We start from the raw sequence: 27,912 nt of genomic DNA, 5'->3' as shown, positions 1-27,912 counted from the left end.
CCGCAAAAACACTTTATCAGGCACAAATTGCGCCATGTTCACTTAACTACAAACTGGTGTTGTTGACGGTTTAATCCACTGCCCTATACTACGAACGATAGGCGATGACAGGGGTTTGTAACACATAAGTGGATACACGGAACTGTGGGACGCTCCGTTCGTTGCGCCATCTCTTGTCCACCCGCACGAATTAATTCCTAGACCAAATAGCTTACAAAATAATCAGCCCATCTTTTTCTGTTTTCGTTTGCTGCATTGCCTCCATATATATACCAGTACGGGCGGATTTGTAATTAGAATACACTGGATTATTCTTATTCGTGAAACTTTCTTTTTAAGTAGTGAACATAAAGCAAACATGCATTTCAAACTGTACTGTGGACAATAATTTGTCTACGTGTTCATCTGTTTCCCGTTTCTAAACTCTAGAAATGTGCTCCAGGAACTTTGTAGTGCTTTAAAGAGAAAATGCTCACATCCATAGACTTTGTTTGTCCAATGCATTGTTTGTTCATTCTTTTGTAAGTTTTATCTAAAAAAGAAGAAAAAAAAGCTATGAATCATTTCTATAAAGAGCAATACTGAATAACTTTACACTTAAGGATATTGTCATTTACTGCAACTTTTACACTTAACCCGGATAAAGTTGACTATTTTTTTTTTGTAAAAAAAAATGCTGTAAATACTAATAAAACAATATTTTAGGAACAAAAACTAATTTAAAACTTCGTACCTGACAAAGATCGGCTATATTATTATTATTATTATTATTATTATTATTATTATTATTATTATTATTATTATTATTATTATTATTATTATTATTATTATTATTATTACAATATGAATTGAATAAAAAATGCTTCCTTTTTTGAAGAAGGTTTGAATAAAGTTTGACTGTTTGGTGGTTATTGGATGGTGACGATCGGTCATGTCATTGAGGTATAGTTACCGTGAAACTGTTCCATACATAGTAGTCACTTCTCGAAAACTACTTTAGAATAACCAGTACAACAATATAATGTTACTTGTCTGTTCTTGACAAATGGTGGCCAAAATTTTAAAGATAGTATAGCATTAGCAGCCGTTCTTTTATGATCAAGCTATTGCAAGACGATTTAAACTGCGTTGACCAAACTTTGTACGTTAATGGTAGTCCTATTGCTACTGACTTTAAAAATGTGGTAATTATGATCGGCAGTCTTTTTGAGAAATACTTGCCAAAAAATCTTTCCATATTACGATTCATTTTGTATCAAACAAAAACGAAACGATTTAATCTGCATTAAGGAAATTTTGGGTAGGGAAGTTATAGTGTAAATGCTTTTGAAGTGAGGTTATTTAGGATTTAGATTTCTGGGCTTTCGGCATCTAAGGTCATTTAGCCCTTCACGTTTTGAGGGATTACGTGCCTCGGCGAGCACACAATCCGGGAAAAGGGAAGGAAAAAAGGATTTGATAAGGAAGGAAGCGGCCTGGAACCTATAAGTTAGGTACCACCCCAGCATTTGCCTGGTGGGAATGAGGAAAACCCAGGAAAACCTCATTCAGGGTGGCTGGCCTGAAAAAGCTTTCATACTTTTTCGACCGAGTAACCCCACCGGGAATCGAACCCGGAACTGCTCGCACCGAAGGCGAGAACGATAGCGACTACGCTATGCGGGGTCACTGAAGTGAGATTATATTGTTATTCTGGTCATATTGTTGAGGACAGATAAAAGACTTAGGGGAGACCGGGGCTGGTTGGCGAACATTTTAGTGTATTTTTTTATGAGCAGATGGTGCACTGTATTGCAAATGTAATGGATGTGTACGGACAGACCAATGTTTCCTCTAATAAATTCAATTTTTATTTTTGTTTTGTTGCTTGCAGTTTTCAAGAAATAAATTTTTCTTTCTTTTAAAACGGAGCCGTAAGGGGCTGGTTGGCTGATATTGTGGGACTAGTTGGCATACTTTTTAAATATAGCAAAAAAAAAAAAAAAAAAAAAAAAATTGAATTTATTAGAAATATATGTTATTTATCTAAATTTTTATATATTGCAATGAAGTAAGCTATTTTAAGTTTGAAATGACTTTTATTCACAACATTTAAAAGAATTAGCCTTATGAAATATGAAAACTTATTTCTTTAATTCTAGCTTGGTTGTCATGACATTGAAAGCTACAAGATTATCAAACCACATCAGTTTTAATATGATTTGGTGTAGGTTAATTCTTTATACTATTTCAAAATGTAATTAAGGTAATTGAACTATCAAGAAAGGTAGTTTATTTCCCGCTGTTCACAAAGTAGCTAAGAGAAACTAAGATATGTTTTAGCTGAATTATCGAGAAATTCAGTTTGTTTCCTACTTTCCACAAAGAAAGAAAAGGCAATAGCTAGGCCACTATTTTTGTAAAAAAGAGCACATACAAAATATTCTTGTTCCTGAGAATTAGGCCTATTCAGGAAACTCAGAGTCCGGCATACAGTCTTATTTCGATTTCTAAACTGTGACAGTAATTGAATACGTGCATGCTATTCTATAACATTGAAGTAAAAGATTGATAGAACTGTAAACAACATAACAATGAAACAAACAATGTAATAACAAAAGTAAAATGAAATAAAAATTCACACGAGGTTGTTTGGCGCAATCGCCAACCAACCACAAATGCTATATGCCAACTAACCCTAAGCCCATGTTATGCAACAAAGTCGTAATTACTCAGCAATTGTTTTGGCATTTACGTTTTAGTGTTTGAATACCATAAAAACAAAGTTCAGATCTAACTAATGCTATATTACTTACCTCTATACTCCAAGTAGTGACGATTTTGTGATGTAACGAAGAATTGAAAAAAAAAATACTTCAGACTGGCAAAAACACTCTTTATCTAATAGACGCCATAATTCGCAAGTTACAAATTCCTTATGAAGGTGGCAGCTGCGTCAATAGGTCGCTCTTTTATGACAGCAGCAACAGCTCATTATGTTAATTAATGAAGGAGTTATATGCAGTTCTTCAACCAGCCCCTGCTGCCAATCAGCCCCGGTCTCCCCTACAGTTAGCATTACGAAGCTAAATGGATTTTAATTCATTCCTCATAGATATTTGTCGAGATGCTGGGTTAGATCGCTGAAATTAATTTGGTACTTTGAATTTATTTACTCCTGGTATGATTACACAAGTTAGTGAAATTTTGAAACTCATAGAAAAAATAATGAGTGTATCAAATCATGTGCTCGTTCGTAGTGAAATGACTAGGGCAAGCAACTTGGTGGTACATAGTTTGCTTTGACTACCAGTAGGCACCCTGACTTTCCGGCTTTTAGTAAGCATCGTCAAAGAATTGGGAAGCAATTTCGATTAGGTAGATATCGAACATCGGTCAGAAAAGACAGAAATATCGGAGGTGGAAGACGATGTGCTGCCTACACATGATTCAAATAAAGGCCTGGTAACCAGCCATAGTCCTTCGTAAACAGTACTGCCAGAGTGCTTAACATATGCATACAGCATTATTACTTTTATACTCGTAAAAGCTTAAATTTGCTATTTAGTTTATATGTGAATTTAGCTCTATGATTACATAAAGCTGGGCGTATTTAATATATATATATATATATATATATATATATATATATATATATATATATATATATATATATATATATATATATATATAAAATGAAATTTCTCAATGTTTTTGTATACACTTTCATTGATTAGCAGACTGTTTAATTATCAAAATAGTTCAGTAAATATTTACATTCTGGGTTGAGGATAAAAACTATTCAATGATCCACTTCGGTAAACTTAAAAAAAAAAAAAAAAAACTAATTTATAAAATGCTATTACAAAATTTCTACACAGTACGCTTATAACAGTACGTTTAATGAAATAAGGATAAAACGAAACACTAAAGAGGTACTGTTTCAATCTCCAATGTAAAACATTACAAGATACAAAGCAGAGCGATTTTTGCGTGTATTTTGTATCAATGATACTATTATATCAGTTTAATTAAACGAACAAAAACGAAACAAAATGTTTTACTTCATCCGATCTAAAATAGTAAAATAGTTAAAAATTGTTTGTGAATAGATTGCAAATAATATGATACGATAATCAAACAAAATGTAGCGGATTGTTAAATCCTTTAGGGCACTTGCCTTAGGCTCGTTTCTCAGTGAGGTAAAGGGTTTCCAGTGTTGACGTCATTATTAAATCATTGGATAACTTGAATTACAAATATAATAGTGTTGGGAAGTGGTGATCTGTCCATGCATTTAACAATTGAAATGTTGCCATCTAGCCAACCATAACATTTTTGTGGAATACAGGTTTATATTGATAATATATATGGGGGCGAAGTGAGTATATTTCAAATATAATGTATGCTACCTTGACATGTTTCTTGGAAACCATTTCTGATAGGCACATCATTTTCATAGCGCTATTGATTACCACAAGTGATGTAATGCAAAAATCTAGAGGAATCAACACCTAGTGCCTAATTTATAGGTGATATGCGAGCTACTCACTACACCCCACTAGAATCTTCTAGGCCCAGTGTGAACTTTCGAAACACATTTTCACACGTAAAATAATACACATTTAAGTCTATTTTATGAAAATAGCTGTTTCTAATGACAAAAGAATATATGTACTTACCCTGATAACATAAAAGAAAGTCAAAGACAAGAAATTATCACTACCGTTGCGTTTCTAGAAGGTAAAAACTGGGGAGTCCAGTCAAATCCCAGACTATGATAGACATATCATGAGTTTACTGTACATTTTAATATTATATTATATATTTAATCTATATATATATATATATATATATATATATATATATATATATATATTAAATTATTCTTGTCACTCAAAACTGGAGGGCCTAGGGGCCCCGGGCTAAAATCGTCACTAATCACTATACACAGCAAGATTCACCCACACTGAGTACAATCCGTTCTTCGGACAGTGGTATATTGTACGAATATACGGAATGCTCTTGCTTACTACATAAATCAGTATGAAGCATACGCTATTCGTATGCTACATAGGCACAGCCCTTAGATGTTACATCATGTCGTTGCAGGATGTCTGACATCTAACAATCTTCCTTTTATTACATACATATACATATGGCGATCAGAAAAATGGAAACACCTGTAGTTGGCAACACGTCAGAAGTATGGGTTGGCAATGATGTCGTGGCGCCCGCAGCGCCGAACCGCTGGTGGTGGTGTGTTAGGTCGTTCTCCATACTACGTCAGGTGCAGTGGAACAGCAGTATCCAGTGGCTGCAGCAGACGGAGGTAGTGTAAAATGGGAGACCTCTCAGATTTTCAAAGAGGGCAAATTGTTGGTGCGCGGTTATGTGGAGTGAGTGTGACGGCAGTGGCTACTGTGTTAGGTGTGTCGCGTGGGACAGTGTCGAAGGTGATGACGGCCTACACAGCGCACGGGAAAACCACATCGGGGAAGTGGATGAAAATCATGAGTGACAGATCACGCCGGGTATTAAAGCGCATTGTCACGCAGAACCGTCGTGCCACTGCGGAGCAAGCGACGGAGGAACTCAATCAGCATCTCCCCCACCCTGTTTTGACAATCACAGTCCGCCGCAAATTACATGACATGAACTTACGGGGTCGTGTTGCACGGGCCAAACCGCTCATCAGGGACCATAACACTTTCGCACGCCGCAAATGATGCCGCGACCATGCAGCTTGGATCGTTGAGGACTGGAAACGTGTGATATGGTCGGATGAGTCATCCTTCACCCTATTCCCAACCACGGGCCGTGTTTATGTGTTGAGAACGCCCAAAGAAGTTTATGATCTGCAGTGTCTCCGCCCAACTGTGAAACATGGCGGCGGCTCGGTGATGCTGTGGGCCGCCATATCATGGTTTTCATTGAGGTCACACTTAGCGGACGAATCACTGCAACGATTATGTCGCAATTTTAGGAGACCACTTGCATCCTATGGCCCGGATGTTGTTCCCGAACAATGACGACATCTTCCAGGATGATAATGCACCCATTCACACAGCTGGCGTTGTTGCAGCGTGGTTTGAGAAATATCGGGATGAAGTTCAACACCTCCCCTGGCCCGCCCAATCCCCAGATCTCAACATAATTGAACATCTGTGGTCCGTCTTGGAAACACGACTCCGGCGACGATTTCCATCTCCATCCTCTCTCATAGAACTGGCTGATGCCCTGCACGAGGAATGGTGTAAAATTCCACTTGCTACCATTCACGACCTCTATGCCTCTATCCCACGTCGCATCAAGGCTGTTCTGAAGGTGAAAGGTGGCCCGGCACCATATTAATCTGGTAAGTTGCAATTTCGTTCAGGTGTTTCCATTATGTTATATACCCTGTACGTCCATTTGTATGTGAGATCCTTACCGCCTATATTGTTTCATAAGGAAAGTACGTATAGATGGAACACTTATCCAGAAAATATTATAAAAGATGCGTTTTCAGTTATACATTTGCTGTACGTTAAGTCCAAAAACTACAGAATTTACAAATGTAACATACGATTTTACGTAAGCCACATACATTTTCCCTCAGTGTAATATCAGAGTGAATGTACTCTGATGGACCGAAGTGAAATTTAGATTAAAAAAGTAGCTTTTCTGGAAAGTAATTAAATGGCACTTATGTAATTTTGCTCCAAATTCTTTTTTATAGTAGCAACGTTTCGCAAAAAGAGCTATAAATAATCACCTAAGTAGGTAAGTTCAATTTGTGACCTAACACTCTCAACACTCTGTACAAATGAATCCAAGTTTACGGGAGGCAGCAATGAAATATGTATGATGTCAAGCGCCGTACATCTTACACTAGTCCATTTCAAGCAGTTACTAGTGCATTCCCCTGAGAACATCCTTCCACCGACCCCACAAACGTCGTCAGCAGTAGATTTTATAGCTGGTGCCCGGTATAAAATTTCTCCACCTATTCCTATATTGTTACTCTTATTCATACGATTTAATCGAGGCTGATCAGAGCTTGATATCCTTTTCTTGATTTTGCGTCCCTCACTGATTATGCTTCCTGTAAAGTTAAAAATAGTGTCCGGTATATCGTTTCCTTCCGCAGTTGTCATATCTTGAAATTTATCACCGAATGTGTGGGTTTCAACAGTCTTGCCATCGAGTATGGCTAGTCTATTTAATAATATTATTTTCGTGATTTAACAGTTCCTGCTTTTCCCCATGCCCCACATAGCAGAGGACCAAAATTAGACTTTATTGTTGGTCTAGTAGGATTTGAAAATATAAATAATTACTACTGTCTGTGTTGGTTGTAATGTACGGAGAGAGGCAAATAAAATGACCTACCTTAGGTTGTAATTGATTTGTCGTATGACTGGGAATACAATAAAATGATGCTGTATTCAATACAGTATTCGACCATTTGCATGAACTTTATATCCTGTATGATCTGCATGATCATCCATTAGAAGCAAAAAAATGCGTGATATTTACCGTTACAACTTTATTTTAAATTAAGGAAATATTAAGAATAATCCATGGATAGCAAAACGACATTCGTTTCTTTTTTATTGTTGATTTTTGTTATATATATTCAGTTTGTTTTAGCATTTTTGTTTACTTCCATTGAAAATGAAATGAAATCTTTGAGTTTTACGTCCCACGGTTATGCCGGTTAGGCGAAAGGAGACGGTGATGATGAGTGATGAATGAAATGGTGGAATGAAGAAAGTGGGAGGAAACGGGAGAACCCCGAGAAAACCCACGCACACGGTGTTTGTCCACCACAAAGTTCACTTGGCGGGGGCTGGGATCGAACCCGAGACCCCAAGCACCAGAGGTGAACGCTCTACCACTGAGCCACCGCGGCCCCTACTTCCATTGAGTATCTATACTCACTTCATCCCGGCTAAGGTTTACCGGTTTATTCAACGTTACATACTTTTTTCTTTCTTTTCGGGATCGCTTTTAACATCCGCGACAATGCTTCTTACCGCTAATTACGTCGACACTCGACCTAAATAGCTTTATGACAACAACTTTGTTCTAGTTACCATCAGTTAGGAACTATCACTTAGCATATAAAATTTCGTAGTTATAAGAGCTGTTGACAGTGATACGTTCCCACTCATCCCCCACAATAACAGATGCCTGCTGGCTATTGTGCTTTCAGAAGCTACATAAAAATCGACCACACATCAATTACCCACTAGTTAAATCAGGGAGTTCTCTTGCACATGCAAACAGTTTTGAATAAAAGGCTATAATTTTCCTTATCATTAGTTGCTTCGCCTCATTCCCCATTCCTCCCCCAATTAATCTACATGATTTTATACATATTTGTAAATTTGAATCCTTAAAATGAATAAATGTGCAGCATGATATCCTGAGTTACTAGTTACAATCTTCCATATTGAAATTACACACTTATATTGCCCCATAAAAATGAAATAATATATATATATATATATATATATATATATATATATATATATACAGGGTGGGCCATTTTAATTAATCCACGGAAATATCTAAAAAATGATAAAACATAGAAGAAATGTTTGAAGTACACGTTATATATTGCTAAGGGGGAAAACCATTTCCGCCAAAAGTACCCCTCCCCACCCCCCGGAAATGGGGGTAACTGGGGGTAACTTTGAAATGTCAAATGGGAACATGGGTCGAGTAATACCTCGTTCGAAAGGTCTTGGAAAACTAAGTAACGCTGTACCAAAATTTGTTTCATATGGAGCACCAGTTTCAAAATGGCCGCCATGATATAGTTCGGAAACTCCAGTAGCCGTAGTATGAAAACCATGGGAGGTAGATGAATGAAACAAAATTGAAATACGTAAATATCATAGGGCATATCGAATGATGTGACCCCTGCGATCCCAGCGTCTTTCCTGAAGGGATCTTGTGAGCTAACTTCAAAATTTCAATGTCGGACCGGACAACGGTTCGGACGTACGCTTGACCTACTAAATGCTGTTTAGAAGGCAGACTTCAGGGATAGAGAATTAGTGCACTCAGTTAATGCGGATTGCCACAGTCAAGGGCGCCCATAAGGGGGGCAAGGGGGCTCTCGCCCCCCTAGAGGAAATTGTGCTTCGGAATATCGAAAACTCAATAGAATTTTTACATTAGTTACAGCAAAATTTGAAACTATATTTGAAATGTCGCTTTTTCTTGCCTCTCTTGGAAACCACAACATGGGCGCCCTTGGCCACAGTTACATTTTGATTAAATATTAGCACTCATGTCATATTGTGAGCTTGAGGGACGAAACAGTGTGTATGTATATCCCCGAAATGCTTTCCGAATAACCAGCACGCATTGCATAAAAGTTTCTGTGGTGACGGAGATTAGCAAATTCACACGTTTGTAAGTTCCAGCAACAGCATTATTCGACAACTTCTTTCGTATAACGTTCCTTCTGTTTTCGCATCAAATCATACTTAGTCATACAGATATGCGTTACCATTCAAATAAAATTTCACCTTTTTATAGTCACTACAGCGTCATCCTTACAAACAAATGTTTCAACCATACCATACCTATTTGTAAGGTAGCCTTAATTTGCGAATTAAAGTAGAGTTCTCATTTGAACTTTCACTGTTACTTTCCACCCCGCTCACATACAGAGCACAGGAAAAGATTATTTTGCAGGACTTGGATATCTCTCTATACATTATGGCAATTTTACTCTAACATTTTTATCTCTGTTGTATCATTCTCGAGCCTTGGAACGCCTCCGTGGTTTTCCTATTTAATTTTCGTTATTTTCATTTATCTCTACCTGTATTCATACTATGGGCACTAGACGTTTTCTTAGACACATTCACCATGTCTTGGCGATCATTTTGAAAACGGTGTCTCATGTCGAAAATATTCTTACAGAAGCTGTTTGATATTCATTTGTCTATGTAACATGATGTTACTCGCTTCAAGTTGCTATTTGAAATTTTCAAGTTGGCCCCGGAACCTTTCAGTGGAGTCACCCCGACAACACCTCTCGATGTGTCTTACGTCAGTTACCTACTCCAGTTTTTCTTCTGTTGATTTATCTCCAATCGCTTTCATACTACGGATACTAAACCTTTTCTCTGACACTGATACTATGTTTCGGCGGCCTTTTGAGAACACTGCCATTTCACCTCAATCGTTTTCTCCTGCAAGATGTTTGATTTTGCAAGATTTATCGAACGAGGTACCACTCGACTTATGTTACTATTTGAAATCTTGAAGTTAGCCCCCAAGACCCCTTCAGGGAGGCCATTGGGATCACAGGGACCACACTATTCGATATGCCCTATGATATTTACGTATTTCAATTTTGTTCCATTCATTTACCTCCCATGGTTTTCATACTACGGCTACTGAAGTTTCCAAACTATATCATGGCTGCCATTTTGAAACTGGTGCTCCATATGAAACAAATTTTGGTACAGCGTTACTTAGTTTTCCAAGACCTTTCGAACGAGGTATTACTCGACCCATGTTCCCATTTGACATTTCAAAGTTACCCCCCGTTACCCCCATTTCCGGGGGGTGGAGAGGGGTACTTTTGGCGGAAATGGTTTTCCCCCTTAGCAATATATAACGTTTACTTCAAACATTTCTTCTATGTTTTATCATTTTTTAGATATTTCCGTGGATTAATTAAAATGGCCCACCCTGTATATATATATATATATATATATATATATATATATTAACGATTACACCCAACACAAAATAACTGTAAATCGTATGTACTATCAATAAGAAAAATCTTAAGGAATCGCTAAAAGAAATAAAATACAGAAAATAAAACAATATTAATGACTTTTGCTCATTTACATAAATTAGTAGCAAAGTTTTCTAAGTGTTCCAACTAATAACATAAGGTAGTTTCATTTATGTGGATATAATAAGTAAATAATGATAAAGAAAACTGATTCTCAACACTTTCTGTATTAGCTATGGGTTAATTTCTCACATTGACAATCAGTTTGTTGAGGAATTTTTGCGCCTTCGACCTGTATTACTAACTGTACAACCAGCCACAAAAGTATCTCCCCCATAAGTGCTCTAATTCCATTACTTGGGGTCCAGGTCTTTTGCAGTTGTGAGATCGCCCAGACAGATGCAACCCAACTTACACGTAACTTTTCTCGTCACTGACAGCAGTTAGTAGCACTGAGTCTAGTCTGCATGGAAGTAAAACTGTGAGCAGATGACGCACGAAACATTTCTCCATTCTGAGATCAATCTCTATGGTTCAGAGTGTGTTGTCCAATGAACATTATATGTTAATCTCAATATTGCTGTGTATGTAATGTATTTTTTCACTATATGCTGTATATTCAAAGAAATAAAAGCGCTGATCATCAGTGGCGTAGAGAAGGGGGGCCCAGAGGGACCGGACCCCCCAAACAGGTCCGACAATGTACTTTGTTACTTTGATGTTTGCAATTTTTTATATATTTTTATGTTTATATATTTTTCTATATGTACATATAACAGCACTTGCCCCCCCCCTCCAAACACACATCCTGGCTACTCTACTGCATATGAATCAGAAAATGCTTGAAAGTAGCTGAAAATATTAAATCTAGAAAAAACTGCTGGAAATAACTATGTAAATGGTTGTCTCCATTGAGAGACCTTCTCCAATTCTCATTCCAACATCTTTTTTTTTTCTTTCTTGAGGAGAGAAGATCTTGCTTGTCACACTGAGTACGCATTGAAATTGAAATTGAAATTGAAACAAACACACTTGAAAGTTTCAGGCTGGTCGGGATTCGAACCCGGGTCCACCAAATAGAAGTTCAATGCTCTAACCTTTCACATACCGCGCCTTTTAAACTTCCACCCAAACTAATACCTAGTTAAAGTCGTTTCATGGAAAAATATAAACAAGATACTCAAATACAACAAAAACAAACAAATATAAACAAAATATAAATAAAAATATAAATAAGAAAATACAAGCAACTTGTGTGAGTGTCTTATGACTTCCTCGAGATTTCTTTATTTAACTCGAAAACAAGTTACATAGACGTTGCTCAATGAGGAAAATATCACGAAATGTTCTTCAAGTTGAGCCTGCGTCATCGGCAGAGCCGTAACTTGTGGAGGAGGCAACTGCAACAAGAGGAGCTCCCAGCCGTTCCCAGAGAAGCTCCCCGAGAGAAGGAGGACCATTTTGAGATAAAATTTTGTTACTCCATATACGATAGGAACATGAAATTAGAAGTGAAGCATCAAATAGGGTCGCTACGTTACATAAACATAACAGCACACAAAAGGTAAATAGAACAAAAATGAGTCGTGGACCCATTTGAGTAATATTTATTCGTATGGCTTTGAGATTTATCAATATTGTCCCCTTAATAATTTTGCCATGTATGGAATAGGCCCAGGGAGTAACTAACATAACCGCAGACCTTGTCGTGCGGGAGGGCCCACAGGCTCCGGTGGACCCATAAAGATTAAGAGAAAGTTGGAGAGAGGGGGCCCAATAATTAGAAAATCAACTCTTTCTAGAGAGACAAATAAGCTTATTAATGCGTGCCCCCCCTCCCCTCAGAAAATAATCTAAGTTACGGCGCTCGTCATCGGTTGCAGAGATGGTCCCGATTTATATTACATTTCTTCTTTACCATAACTTCTAATTTCCAAACAAGAAAGGATGACATAAATTATTTTCACATTCTTTGAACTGTATCAACACGTATGGAAACAGACAGTTCTATGTTTATGTTACATAACTACTAGTTCATTTTCTCGTATTCATATCAGGAGTTGGTGGCAAATTGAAACGGTGGCACTAGCCGAGTGATCTTGGGCGTTCGGCTTCTGATCATGAGGCACAACCCACTAGGGGTTCGAATTCCTCTGAAGAGCAAGGTCGGAATTTTAATTGTCCTCAGTATTTATGTGTTCGTGTTCCTGTAGTGTTCGGAATATGTCGATAGGACATGAGGTGCTAGTGGCGAACAACACTGCGGCTGGTGCGATTTGTTTAAAAAAAATGTGAAAGCAGGAAGCTCCCATTGCAGCTACTTGGGTTCAATTCCTTCGTGGTAATTAGTAAGTTTTCTGAATGTGGAGATAATGTTTATGTAATTGGTATTGTAATTATGTTATTCCTCTGTCATTATTGTTATTCCTATAATAATAATAATAATAATAATAATAATAATAATAATAATAATAATAATTATTATTATTATTATTATTATTATTATTATTATTATTATTATTATTATTATTATTATTACGACAATGGAATGAAAAAGTAACATAGTCAAACGTATTCATAGGAACAGAAAAAAAACATTGAGTTTGTCTGATGTTTCTTAGGTTTACACATGAACGCAATAATATTACGTTTATGGATTTATAGATAGAATTGTCATTTTATGACAAGAAATGGAATATAATGATTTGTTAGCTTATAATAGTAATGCATTTTGTTTCGACTTTCTTCTAAGTAGAAAGGTGATGTGACATCTTAAATGGGATCATTCTCGTGACCAGAGATCCCTATTGTAGGTTTGATCACTATTGGCAATTTGTGCACAACTGGGAACAATTCCTTGGAACTCACTTTTGGGCCATACTACATCAGTAAGAAAGTGTTTAGCCATTATGTGTTCACCAATTCTTGTCCAAACACGTTACTTCCCAGACAGTTACGAAGGTTGATAAGTTTGACGTAATTTTTGCTGTTGGTATTTTACCTGTAAAGGAAGTTATCTCAACTTTTAGACCAGAGAAATTGCATATTTTTCATGTTAGTACACATAAGAAGTATCAGTTTTGTAGATCATAAAAAATTTTCTGAATTACATCAGCCGGAATAGAACTCGTGTCCCCAACATTATGAAACTAAGGCTTAAGCCACTACTCTAAGACATCACTGTTCTGGGAGAAGGAAAATTGAGGTGCAGTGAATTCATTAATTACACACGTTTACGATTCCAGTGTAATAATACTGAAACTTTCTGATTTCAGTCATGATAAAATAGTAAATTATTAGGCAGAAAGAATAATCCAGAGAAGTGAACTTTAAATTGGCAACTCATATACGGAGGCGCTCCCGTATGCTCTCTTCTCGAGCCCTCATTTTGCACGGCACGGCATTGGGCGGATACTTATATTGATTGAAATCTGATATTTCAAGGCACTGGGTTATTTTTTTAAGTTAATTAATATAACGAACCTTTCTCAGTACATTGTTTCTTATTTTGACGCGTTTTACTCACGTTTACATTTTTCCACTAACTCTTTAAGAACAGGGACAAAACACAGAAACATGGAGGATAATAAAAAATCACAAATACTATTCGCGCGTTCTTCCCTTGAGTGAAGTAAAACAATAAAATATGGTGAACATGCAATTTTTGGTCTTCCATTTTCTATGTAGTGTCAAATCCAGAGTCGCAGTGGGTCAGTGGGTCACTTGATCGAGTTTTCTGAGTAGGTCAGTGGGTCAACAGGATGTGACCCACTGTGAACCACCATCCACCGTGACTCTCTGCGACGCACCACCCACCGTGACCCACCACTTACTATGACGCACTCTGACCTACCGACTCTCTCTGTTCACTGCATTGTAGACAACATCTTCTGAAGCGACAAAACGCCAATCAACCACAAAATTACTGCCACAAAATATATTAAGTCGCCTATATGTGTGATTTGTTTACATTAAGGTGAGTCTAGAATACTAAAAAATAGTACTAAAAAGTACAACAGAGGAAGCTCGAACCACGAACCTTATGATTGCTGGGAGGGTGTTCTTCCGACTTCGACACGGAGGCCGTGAGTGAGACGTCGCTTGTAAAGGAATAAATCGTTGAGATCTTTTTAATTTGGTCAATCAGAGTACTGTTTTAACCGTATATATGAGACAATAACTGTTTGGCATAAGAAAAATTGCGTTTGCGATGTAATTTTATAACAAAATGACGCGTGTCTATTTACTTTATTTCATAATTCTCCCACACTCACTTTCTAATGATTGACGACAGTTGCCATCTAAATACGTACAATTATCGCACTCAAGATTTTTCACTTTATGATGTTGAGGCAGAGGTTATTCTTCAACCTGGGAGTTCACATTAGGAACAATTCGTCAGGAAAAAAATATATATAATAATAACCGCATGCACATGACTGGCGATAGTTGGTGTTTTTCCCTTCGCGATTCTCTGCGACGAATCGAAGGAGAGCGGATCAAAACGAAGTCCTCGCTGCTACGCGGTGGTAACTTCAAGACCCCGACGCGAGATATCTGTTTCGACTCGACGAAACCCTGCCGGCAATGTGACACTAGCGGCAATATTTCGACTCGTCTCTATATTAACGATCGACGTTTACCCGCAAGTGGCCCACTAGGTGTTGGCGATGTTTACGGCATGGGGTAGGTCCACGTTTCGTTTAGCCACGCTGCTGAAAGGGACGTTAAACTCAAAATAAACTCAACTCAACAAAAATACAGTGCTTCGCACCATATATCCATACATGCTTACCATGCGCTTTATAATAGTTGCTGAAACTTGTTTACTATACGGAACGCTTAGAACACAGGGCAATCAACCCATAAAATTGTGAGAAAAATGTATGTAATATTTGTAATGTAAGCTTCCGTATGTTGGTCTACGTACCTTGATTTGGAACTTTCAAATTTCATCCGTTTTTCCATTGAAAACTATCGATAATTCAACAAGGAAATAATTAGACCATGACAATTTAATTGAAATTCATCGTAATGGTGGCCATGAAAAACACCTTACCATTTTATACCGTAAAGGTCAGATCCATCATTATTGTAACAGAGCGGTGTTTGGGGGATTGACCGTAGAAATTCAAACTCCGATTAGTTAGAATTTGACAACCTGGTTTTATTACAAGTATAAACTCTTTAGTCGGTTGAAAGAAAGACATGGATCATGTGTCAGAGTTGATGACGATGTGTTTTGATGGGTGAGTGGTTCATGGTGTGTGGTGGGTCGGAGTGGTTCATGTTGGGTAGTGGGTCAAGTTTTCATTGATCCACGCCATCTCTGATCAAATCTGTAAAACCAAACCAAACAAAGAGCAATATTACTACACAAAACGCTCAACATCTTAGCTATTCATAAGAAACTATTGCATGATCCGAATAACTCTAGTATATCCACAAATATTATTTGCCATATTTTACCGAAATACGTCATGACTTTTCTGACAATCTGATACTTTAAATGTTGTTAATACGCGAAGTTCATTGATCTCACCACTTATTCGCTTATTCTCTTATGACCATCACAACCTTTACTGTACTTCCCGTAGATATAGAAATGTGAAATGTAGTATCCAGGCTTTGTGTAGCGTGCAAGTAAACAAATGAAAAGCAAAAGGATAATATTTCCCTCCTCCAAACCCCGTAAAATTTAGTGTATTGATTGTTCAACAAAAAAGACTTCAAATCCAATCAGAAAATTCATAAAGTATAAAATATGTAGCCAAGTCTCGATTTTGCAGTAATAATAATAATAATAATAAAGGAGTAAGAGAATTACAAAATCAATTACGTAAACAATACCTTCCAGCTAAGGAAAAATGATTGCCACGACGCAGGGCTGTAACTTGTGGGGCAGGGCGCCGTTCGAGGGTTTCCCATTTTAAGACAAAATTATCTACTCCATATACAATACGAAAATGAAATTATAAGTGAAGCATCAAACAGGTTCACTACATTACATAAACAGAACAGCACACTAAACGTAGATAATACAATAATGAGTCGTGGGCCAATTACAGTAAAAAAAAAATATCTACTATTAGGGGCACTAGAAATAATATATATTCATATATTATTGTCAGATTTGTCAATATGGTCCTCTTAATTAATTTGTCGTGTATGGAACGGGCCCAGAGGGGTAACTAACGTCTCCGCAGACCTTGGTGTGCGGGAGATACCAAGAATTCAAATATCCTCTGATCTTAGTGGCCGATACAGATAGGACATCAAGAGTCACGACCTACATATAGGGGAAATTAAGGCCAACTGCTGTCGGCCCGCATGGCCGAGTGTTCTAGGGCAACGTTGTAGTAATGAAAATAGTTTTTGACGTGGTTTCAAACCTTGCCCAAGGATTTTCTTAATTTTTTTATAACATTTTTTTCATTAAAATGAGCTTGCAGTTTTACTATACGGATCCATAGTAAAACTAATAATAATAATAATAATAATAATAATAATAATAATAATAATAATAATAATAATAATAATAATAATGGCAGTAGTAGGAACGGGTTAGAAATCCCGCAGTTGTTGTTGGTTAGGTTGTTCTCATCCTCAATTTTTTCTGTACATTTTACATGACCAACTTCAAGGAGCTGGCCAGTGTAGCGCGCGAATACTGAAACTCTTGGGATCGGCGTAAATTCTGCCGGCGCTTCTTCTTTGGAAATTTGAAGGCTAATAATATACGTAACGTACTCGTCACTTCCCGAGGACGCACGAAGTGCAGTCTTTTACAGATTATTCATTGAATATCTAGGAACTTATAAATGGGGTAACGAAGCGAGTGCCGTTCACTTTCCTGGTGATACGAATATAAAAAACAAGATACGTATTTCACCTTTGTGATCGTACTCCTTATTTATTTTGATTGACGGCGAACGCTCTTCAACTGTTTAAGAGTCGTATGCAGTAGTAGCAGGTGTAGCGTGACTGCTTACCGGTTTTGAGGGGTGTGAGGGTTGGAGACGGGTGTGAGGGGTTATTCCGTAGAGCTTTGTGTCAAGGTTTGGGGTCATTCCGTAGAGGTTTTTGTGAGCTGAACGCAACGCGAAGTTTTTTTTTTTTTTTATTTTCACTTACAGGTAATTTGCATTTTCGGAAATTTTCTTGTGGGCCGTATAACGTCCTGCAGTTCTAGCTAGAGGTTCCGCCTACGTGGAATTGCCATTTTTTTATGGTTCTGCGCACATTGACGTAGCTTGTGCTTTGTTTTCTGAAATAATGGAAGCACGCTGGGAGAAAGGATCATGGCTGTAGGAGCACATGTAAGTAAGGTATACGATTTTTATCTGTTTTTATATTGTTGCTTTGAAATGTTGCTAATAGTATGCTTTATTCTACTTAATGAGTCATTCTTTTCTGTGGATTGACATTTTATAATTTTATTAAAATTTCATCACGTGGGCGGTAAGCACTTCTATGTTGCTCAGTAGGTCATTCTAGGCATTAACTTTTACAGTTATTTATATTTCTTGATTAACAATAATATGCCCCTTATACTTATTATGTGCGTGTTTTCGCTTGGTTCTCCCTCCCTTATTTTTATTGCATTCTTGAAATGGCCCTTGTACTTAAAGATGTTTTTCTAGGATTTTTTTAAAATATGGTATACGAAGAATAATAATGTGCCCTTGTACGTTGTGGATGAGTATATGTGGGGCATTTGAAACACATATCGCATGCCACGTGCACGTGAATGCTTCTTACTGTTGCACTACGTATAAAAATGATTTATTTGATGTAAAAGTGGTAATGGAACACATAAGAAACGCAGATCACGGTTTATTCACACTTCATGTTGGAGTGTGAATACAACATGATCTGGGTTTCTTGCGTGTTCTATTACCACTTGTAAATGTAATAAAATCATTTTTATACGTAGTGCACCAGTAGGAAGTATCCACGCGCAAAGAAGATGATGAGGACCCGTTGTATACTATTGCCATTAGAAGTTACCATTAGGAAGAATAGTAGTAATGTAAATCGGGAGAAGATAAAAACGATGAGGTAGCCTCAATTTGAAGAACGTTTCGTGATATTTTCCTCATTGACGAAGGACTATAGAACTTGCCTTCGAGTTAAAGAAGGAAATCTCGAGTAAGTCATTGTGACACTCATAAGGAACGTCTTCTCATACGGGCAATAGTAGCTTGTATAGTCTTACATGCAAGGATTTTAACTAGCTAAAAGTTTAGATGAAAGATTAAGTGATGCGGTAGGTAAGTGGCTAGCGCATTCAACTTCTGTTCGACGGTCCCGGGTTGGAATCTCGCCCAGGTTGAAACTTGCTTTCGAGTTAAAGAAGGAAATCTCGAGTAAGTCATTGTGACACTCATAAGGAACGTCTTCTCATACGAGCAATAGTAGCTTTTATAGTCTTACATGAAAGGATTTTAACTAGCTAAAAGTTTAGATAAAATGTTAAGTGATGCGGTAGGTAAGTGGTTAGTGCATTCAACTTCTGTTCGACGGTCCCGGGTTCGAATCCCGCCAGTTTGAAACTTTTTCAAATGTTCCAATTTCAATTTCAATATATACTCAGTGTGACAAGAAAGATCTTCTCTCCTCCAGAAAGAAACAGATGTTGGCATAAGGAGAATTGGAGAAGGTCTCTCAATGGAGGCAATCATTTGCAAAATTATTTTCAGCAGACTAGGTTTGATATTTTCAGCTACTTTCAAGCATTATCGGATTCATGCGTGGTCAGTATTTTTATTTCTCTAAACATACAATATATAAAGAAATAATACATTATATACACAACAATATTAAGATAAATATCTGGTGTTCTTTGGAAAACACGATCCGAACTATATAATATCATCTTAGAATGGAGAACTGTTTCGTTAGTCACCTACTTTACAATTTTACCTGGATAAACACCTGGATCAGGGCTACCAACTACTGTCAGTGCAGAGAAAAGTTACGTGTAAGTTAGGTTGCATCTGTATAGGCGTTCTCACAACTGCAAATTACCTGGACCGCAAGTAATAGAATTAGAGCACTTTGGGGGGAAATACTTTTGTAGCTGTGGGTACAACTAATCATATATATATATATATATATATATATATATATATATATATATATATATATATATTGCATAATATGTACTTTTAACTCTTCTTGGAGGAACATGTACTATTTATTAAAATACAAATAAATGTTGGGCTACACTTGTCTGTGCGTTTGGCATCCCTGCAACGACTGGGGTGAAGAATATGAGAGTTAAATCAGTCAAATATGTTGTATGATGGAGAGAAGTGATGAAAATCTGGATCACACGGTTAAAAACGACAACAGTTGCATCCTCGTCACCTAAAGTTCTTTTCCCAATACTGAGAGAGTATACCTTCTCCCACATATTCATTCCTAAATCAAGTACTTGCATGAGAATTCTGTAACTCTACTCTGATTTTCGTAAAATATGATGCATGTTTTGCTTGATATTAGACAGCCAGGCTTTGGGGTTGCAATTAGTGAGGGTGAAAATGGCTCGGTTCCGCAGTGTAAGCCATCACTAGTAGTATATATTGTATTGTTGTCTATGTACGTATATTGCGCTAATGAGAGCTGCCATAATTCACATTAAAGTTAAAACACACACACACAAATTATCAAGAGTACCATATTCTGTCGTTTAAAAGAGAAAACACATTATGTATATAAATTCTTAAAAACAAGAAAAAAAGAAACGAGAAAATAGTAGAAAGTATTTTTTTCGTTAATTAAAATAAAAAGAATCTACACCAATCTGGCATTAATGAAAGGAGACATATTATCAACCGCCGAACAGCTTCTACTTTCACGATCTAAAAATAGATTTCAATGAATAATTCACAGCACATCATCGACAGAGACACCCATGGAAGATCACATTAATACAATTTTTTATGCATTAGCGAGACGTGGCTTCACACTTCATATTCGTAATTGCACTTTCATTTCGTATTAGTTGAAACACATTGAGGATACAGCAAAAAGGAAGTTTTTTTTTTCTAATTTAAAGAAAACATTAGCTGGATACTCTTGCAAATATTCAGACAGTTCCTATATACAGTGGTGGAAATGCATTTAAGAACATTTCATATACATCGTACAATTTGAACAAAATTCGCATCACAAAATATGCGTCTGTAAAGGATATGGAGATTTCAGTTTCGAGTACCTGAACACTGGAGACCATAGAGAACAGACACACGTAGTGCTATAGAGAGCATAATGTTAGTAGTTTCAAAGTTGAAATGAAAATGACATGAATTTTTTTCAGTTTAACTTCCCACGAATATGTCCCTTTGGTTAAAAGAGACGATGATTAAAGCAAGCAAATGATTATAAAAGAATTGGTGGAGTGAGAATGTGGGGGAAAGGGAGTATTCTGATATAATCCACGGAATCGAAGTTGTTCACCACAAACTTACTTGGCTGGGCAACGAAGCAGGGACCCCACGCACCACAGGTAAGTGCTTTACCACTTTTTTTATTGTGATCAAGGAAGTCCTTTATTGTTCAAATCACTGGAACAAATACATCAAAATATTAACAACTCAAAATTAAATTATTCGTCAATTATGCGTATTTACCAAAATAAACATATACATAAAAAAAAATACTACACAATTAATTGACTCTAAATTACTGCTTGTTTAAGATCAATCAGTCTTCTGCATCAGATTCCTATTCTTAATTACGAAATTAAAAAGTGAATAGATGGTACGGTTCTTTTCCAATGGGAAAGACAAGTTGACACTGTTTGTGATTAATGTCAATATCTGAGTCCGTAAACAAACAAAACACTACTCGATCCACTTTGTCTGGGTTAGCTTCCAAAAATTATCTTACAGTTTGCAATGCCACTCTTGCTTCCGGTTCTTGAGGATAACCATACATTCCTGTAGGTACGCACGGAAAGGCTATTGTTCTCAGGTTGTTCTTCACTAGCAGTTGAAGACACTTTCTATAACAAGATTCTAGCAGCTGCTTTTTCTCTCCTTGAGAGCCGACAGTGTGGGTTACATATCTTGCAGGAAGTTTATAGGCGCCGATGATTTTAGCATTATCTGTATCAAACCCCTGAAGAGTAGAGCACTCTTGTTTTAGTGCAGGTCCAGCAGCAGAATTAATGGCTCCATCCATTCCTCCTCCTCCCAGGAAAGTCCTGTTAGCTGCATTGACAATAGCATCTATTTCCAAGTGAGTAATATCGCCTTTCGAACATAATGTCACTATCTTATTGAGACTGTCATTGGCCTCATACGTTTTACCGACTATGTTTGTAAGCATTAGTCACTAAGTCAGCTAATTTATTCTTATCCTTATTGTAGTACTTTTTCCATGGTGATAACTCTTCCAATTTGTCAAATCTGTCCTCGCGCTTGTATTGTTTCCTTTTGTCTTCTAGTGGCATATTAAGATACTTATTTCTCTGCTCGCTTACGGAGTCCATGGCTAGGGTTGAATATAATGTTACACCTAGAACTGTTGCGCCAAGTGATTCCACACAAAATTGTCGACACAGGAAACTATTTCTTTGACTAGCACGTGAACCAAACGTTTTCGTGTGTAATATCGTATTATTTACGTAACACCTCAATGCAGCGATTAAATTCTTATCTGCAGTACATGATCCTTTCCCGAATTTCTGTAAAAAAAACATCGTATACCTTGCAGAAATCTTCCCCTTGTTCGATGGTTGTTGGGAGTGATCCCAACATGACAACCACTTGAGTTCAATACCTTATACACTGTTCAAGGTATGTAGTACTCACCTAAGAGCATGAGTTATCACTTCAAATGGCACAAAAGAAATCGTAATAGACGTTTGGTTAACATGGTGCTCACGACATTACCACTGAGCCACCATACGCCTAGTTTCAAGGATGTCGGACAACATAATGAATATAGTACTATATCTGAAGATCTTGTATGGAAATCACATAATGCGTCTGCAACGACAGCAAAACAGTCAGCCAGTACGTATTGTTAAATTAAGTGTCCTCTAGTGTAACCAGTAGTGGTGCCGATTAGACGAGACGAGACGAGAATTAAAGATTTGTCTTCTTGTCTCGTATTTTTGGAAAAATATTGTTTTGTCTCGTCTCATTTTTTTTCAAATTTATATACAAAATGTATGCCTTGATTTTTCTGAAGTTATCAGAATCGTTCCGCGTCAAGAGAGGTCCACGAAGGGTGTGATATAACGACTTTCAAACCATGTTTATTATTCGAGTAGATTGTGCAATGACTTGCGTACCTTTAAACATTGGTAAATGTTCTTCATTGTGTTCATCCAATCACTGTATCAATTTATGGTTTTATACTACGAATCGTGTAACACCTAACCAATGTTTGAGATTTAAGGCTTTGGTGAACTTTTGTTGCTCACGAGACTTGATAAATTTCTCATCTCTTCTGGAAAACAATTAGAAAATTGGCATGTTTCTTGTCTCGCATCGAATTTGAAAATTAACTTCTCATCCATTTTCGAGACAAGAATCAAGATGAAAGAAGACATTTCTCGTCTCGTGGGGAACATTAGTGGCCGTATACTGGAACTGCGTGATACAATCTGATTTTTTATTTTATTTTTATTTTTATTTTTGCAGAATTATCGCTTGCGTGAGTAATGTCGTTTCAGTAGGTTAAATACTATACATGGTAGCAGACAGAGAATTCGCACAGCATACATGATCCTTGTGCCCATACGGGAGCCCGAACGGGGCAGGGGGAATCGGGACCCCTGGCTTACGAAAACATATAACATTTCTTAAGATTTTCTTAACACAAATAAAAAAAAATACCAAACGTGATAAGGGAACTAGAGAGATGACCCCTAGAAAATTTTCTTCGACACCTATGCTTGTGATCCTGAAACGCTCAGGGAAGCACCTGGACAGAATAATCATTCAGGCCACCCTGACGATAATGACTGGGGCTGCCAATGGAATCAGAGCTAGTGTGGCTTATCATGTGATCGCAGAAGTACGTACTAAACAATGGATTATTAGAACAAAACTACTTTTTTAGTTTTCCTTTTTCAGAATTATCCCTGACACCCACTCAACGTCAAGAACTTATTTGATGAAGTTGGAAGATACTATTGATGAAACGAATCGAGAGTGGTGGTATTTAGTGATAAGAATGGTTTGTGACTTGGACACAGATATGGAAACTTACATATCCGTTGACGTGCAAACAAGACGAGAACATTGCACAGAACTCATATCTGGCACTCAGCTTGCCTATGATTTTCACAGAGGGGAGTATGAGTAGTGCGTCGTACATTCGTGATCCTCAAATTCTTCCAATTTTATCTAGTCAATTTTGGGATAGCGTCTTTTAGCAGCAAAATGCGCGCCCCCATATTGCCAGCACAACCAGCGTGCTCTACTCGGTATACACTTTTCTATCGTTAGGTCTTCGGATCTAAACCCTATGGAACACGTGTGAGATATATGAAGATGCTTAACTGGCAGTCAGGCTCCGGAAACAATAATCAAGATACGTAGAGATCTGTAGCGAACGTGTTGCAGAAGTTGCTCGAGGAGTCCCAAAGCTCCTAATTTTGAATATCACGAAAACCAATGCCAGTGTACGTTTAGTTCTGGTTTTGGTAACGCTGTTTTCATGGTCGGGGACAGCATTGTGTGATATCATTGCTCCCAACGCCGTATCTTTCCTTGCATTTGAGATCACATGGAACATTTCAGTTTTGAATCCATAGCTGATGAGAGTGGTTGCAGCTACACAGTTAAGGAATGGCTAGTGATATCAAAGGGCATACAAAGACGCGTTTTCAGATCACTTTGATAATGACCCAACTTAAACAGCAACCCTTCTTGATTGGGGAAGTCTTTCAAACGATAGCTCCTCAGATTCTCTGGAGGATGTAATAGAGTGCATTGAGACGCATGCATTTGTGTGTACTGCACGACGAAAGATATGCAGATTCATTGAACATATGATTCATATATGTAAACACTCAAGTATAGTATGTATTAAATAAAAAATAAAACTAAAATTATACTGCTATTGCTATCTGTGATATACAAACTTAGGGGTACAGGAACTTCTCGGGCAGCCTGTATAATGCTCCAGACATACAGTAGATTCAGCATCTCTTTGGCCGGATGTTAACCAAACAACTATTGAGACTTTTTTTTTTTTGCCATTCGAAGTGATAACTCATGCTCTTAGGTGAGTACTACATATCTTGAACAGTGTATAAGGTATTGAACTCCAGTGGTTTTATGCTGGGATCACTCCCAACAACCATCACTTCCATCCGGCCAAAACCAGGCAAAAGCATAAAAATGGGTAGCCTATAATAATCATTCTGACATTTCAGTAAATACATTATTGGAGGTTTAACAATTTATAACCTATGAACGATCATGTATAATTAATATCAACTTGTTTAGATAGTTTTCAAGATCTTGGAAACATCCATGCAATGTAACAATTAATAATTGCGACTTAGTGACACTAAAAGATCTGCATTGCGTTGTGTCAGAGTTGTATTCGGTAATACCGAGTAGTACAGTGGAATTCGGTTTTAAGTCGGCAATAGACCAGACGTTGGTAATGCAAAATAGAATTCTCTAAGAAATTATGTGCATGAGATTAATTTCTGTTTAATAATCTCAGTCAGTTAGCAGTTCAAGGTAATGACGGCACACAGAACTCCTGCCAACCTGCTAATAACATGATCAGAGAGAGAAATAGTGGCCGGAAAACATACCTAGGTGAGAAGAATAACCAAACATTGAACATAATTGACAAGAAGAATCGTAGACCTAATGCATTACAACTGACCGCAGAACTCAATCAATATCTGGAACAACATGTTTCTATAATCACACCTAACGAGAACTGGATGGTATCAACATTTGTGGTCGAGTTGTGATTCCAAACCTCAGATTACCTCTGTCGAAGAAGTAACTCTAAAATATCATGCAGAGAACATAAAAATGGGCCACCGCTAATTTAAAGAGAGTGATATGATCCAATGAAGTATTTCTCTTTGTTCGCAACAACGGGTAGGGCTTACTATAGCCAGGAACCACTTTTCGGTCACTGTCTCTCAAGAGATTGATCAACCCTAACCATCCCGCTTTGAAATATCTCCTTTGTGACCACTCTCAACGAGATATTCTATTAGTGTAGTTCAAGTCTTCTTGGACCACCTTGATCAGGAAAGAACATATTATATGTGAGGATGGGCACGAGTCGAGTCAAATTTATTTTCTTCGAGTCGAGTTCCGAGCCGAGTCAGTGTTTTTGAGGTCGAATTTCGAGTCGAGTCGAGTTTGATAAATGATTCGCTCGTTCAGATCGTTTTAACTCATTTTGAAATCATGTCCTGATTAGACTGGAAAGAGAAAGCCATGAGAAAGGTATGTAGTACCGTAATGTGGAATATTTTTAGTATTGCTCACGAGGGGCGGTACTGCTCACATTTCGTCTCGTTTTGATAACTAAACAGCCTCAAATGTCGCGAGCACCAATATAAGTATATAATTACTATAGTTTTTACCATCAAAACTGAGAATACACGGTCGAATTTTTTAGCCCAAGCAGAAGCCTGACCCGGGTAGTGATGTCAACCGGCTCGGCTCGAGCATTCTCGGTTGTGATGGACCATTGGCTCGGTTCGTATGAGTCACCAGCTCGAGTCGGCTTTGTTGAGATGAGCCCTCAGCTCGGTTCGGCTCGGCTCAGATGAACCATCATCTCGAGCCAGCTCGGTTGAGGTGCGCTGAGTAGAAGTGATATACGAGCGTTCTTTCTGAGCTCGGGTCTGTGGTGATCAAGCCGTGAGCCGACCCATTTAAACAAACAGCACCATTAAAGTCGGCACATTTCATTCAACACATTTGAATGGATTGAGTTTGGTCGCTAGAGATTAGATCGGATGTCGTGTTTATGAAAGTGACTGTATGTCCGGCTGAGTGGGTCTTCTAGTACCTGGTCTCTCCTTAAAGAAATCCTTGGTTCGGCTTAGTGATGTCAACCGGATCGACTCGGCTCGAGCCGGCTTGGGTGAGATGAGCCACCAGCTCGGTTGGAGTGACATCAGCTCAGTACGGCTAGACTCAAGTGAGCCATCGGCTCGACCGGCTTGGTTGGGGTTAGCCATCAGCTAAGTTCGGCTCAGCTGAGGTGAGCAATCGGCTCGAGCCGGCTCCGTTGGGTGAGTTGTTGGCTTGGCTCACTTCTCGGTTGGGCTCGGTGGTGACTCAGCCGTGAGCCGAGCCGCTCGAGCAGTTGATGTCCTTGCCTCCTGAAGATTTTCGAGGACCGAGTTCGGCAGTGAACCATTAAGCAAATAATATAATTTTGAGAATTCAGATAGGGTTTGACATGTTGTTCCATTATTAATATTATTTGTTTCATTGATAGTAATGGCATTATGTAGCTAAAAAGTTTTAAAAAGATTTTCAGAGCCTGTGGGTGAAAAGGAGAAACAGTCCCTTTCTAAATTAAGAGAACATACGATTTTTCACCCACAGAGTTGACAAATCGAATTCATCTAGTCGTCTTTCATGCTCGCATCCACCATAAAAAAAAAAAAAAAAAAAGATATTAGGTAGCCTTCATATTCCATTTTTCTTTCTCCCTGAATAGTCGGTATCGTCGGCATCTTAAATTGTACGAGTTCATTTTGTCTTCGCTGAAGAGAAGGGCATATGAAAAATAAAAGATCATATGCGACTTCAATATCCATAGAACAAGATGTGTAGTGGTACGGAGAGAGCAGGTACAAAATACAATAAAGTTATACCTATTGATTGCAAACTGACACCTATGGATGATGCAGTTAAAAAACGAATAGTGTGGAAAGCAGCCACTTGTGCATAACAAGATGTGCAGTATCATGTGACTATGTGTGCTCAGCAAAATATATAAATCTTAGTGTTGCCATGTTAAGGGATAAATCCCGTGTCGTAGGGATTTTTGATGTGGTGAGGGATTGTGGGAAGATTCTGGTACAGCGTCTGAAATGTAGGGACTTTCTAGCTATCTTACACTTGATACATGTATTTTACTTCAATGAATTTTGAAATCGAGTTTATTTTTGCTTTCGGTTTCTGAACAGATATCAGTTTTCATTAGTCCCTGGT

At 37.7% G+C, this 27,912-nt stretch overlaps 1 pseudogene; it reads right to left on the bottom strand.

Annotated features, from left to right (window-relative positions):
- Window positions 1-21,484: 21,484 nt before the first annotated feature.
- On the bottom strand, window positions 21,485-22,411 carry LOC145687260 (macro domain-containing protein CT2219 pseudogene; annotated as a pseudogene).
- Between the last annotated feature and the right edge of the window lie 5,501 nt (window positions 22,412-27,912).

The sequence above is a fragment of the Thermobia domestica genome, chromosome 6, assembly GCF_964235325.1.
Source record: "Thermobia domestica chromosome 6, izTheDome1.hap1.1, whole genome shotgun sequence".
Lineage (NCBI taxonomy): Eukaryota > Metazoa > Arthropoda > Insecta > Zygentoma > Lepismatidae > Thermobia > Thermobia domestica.
Note: the sequence above shows the minus strand (reverse complement) of the source record. Positions and strands in the feature narration are given on the sequence as shown.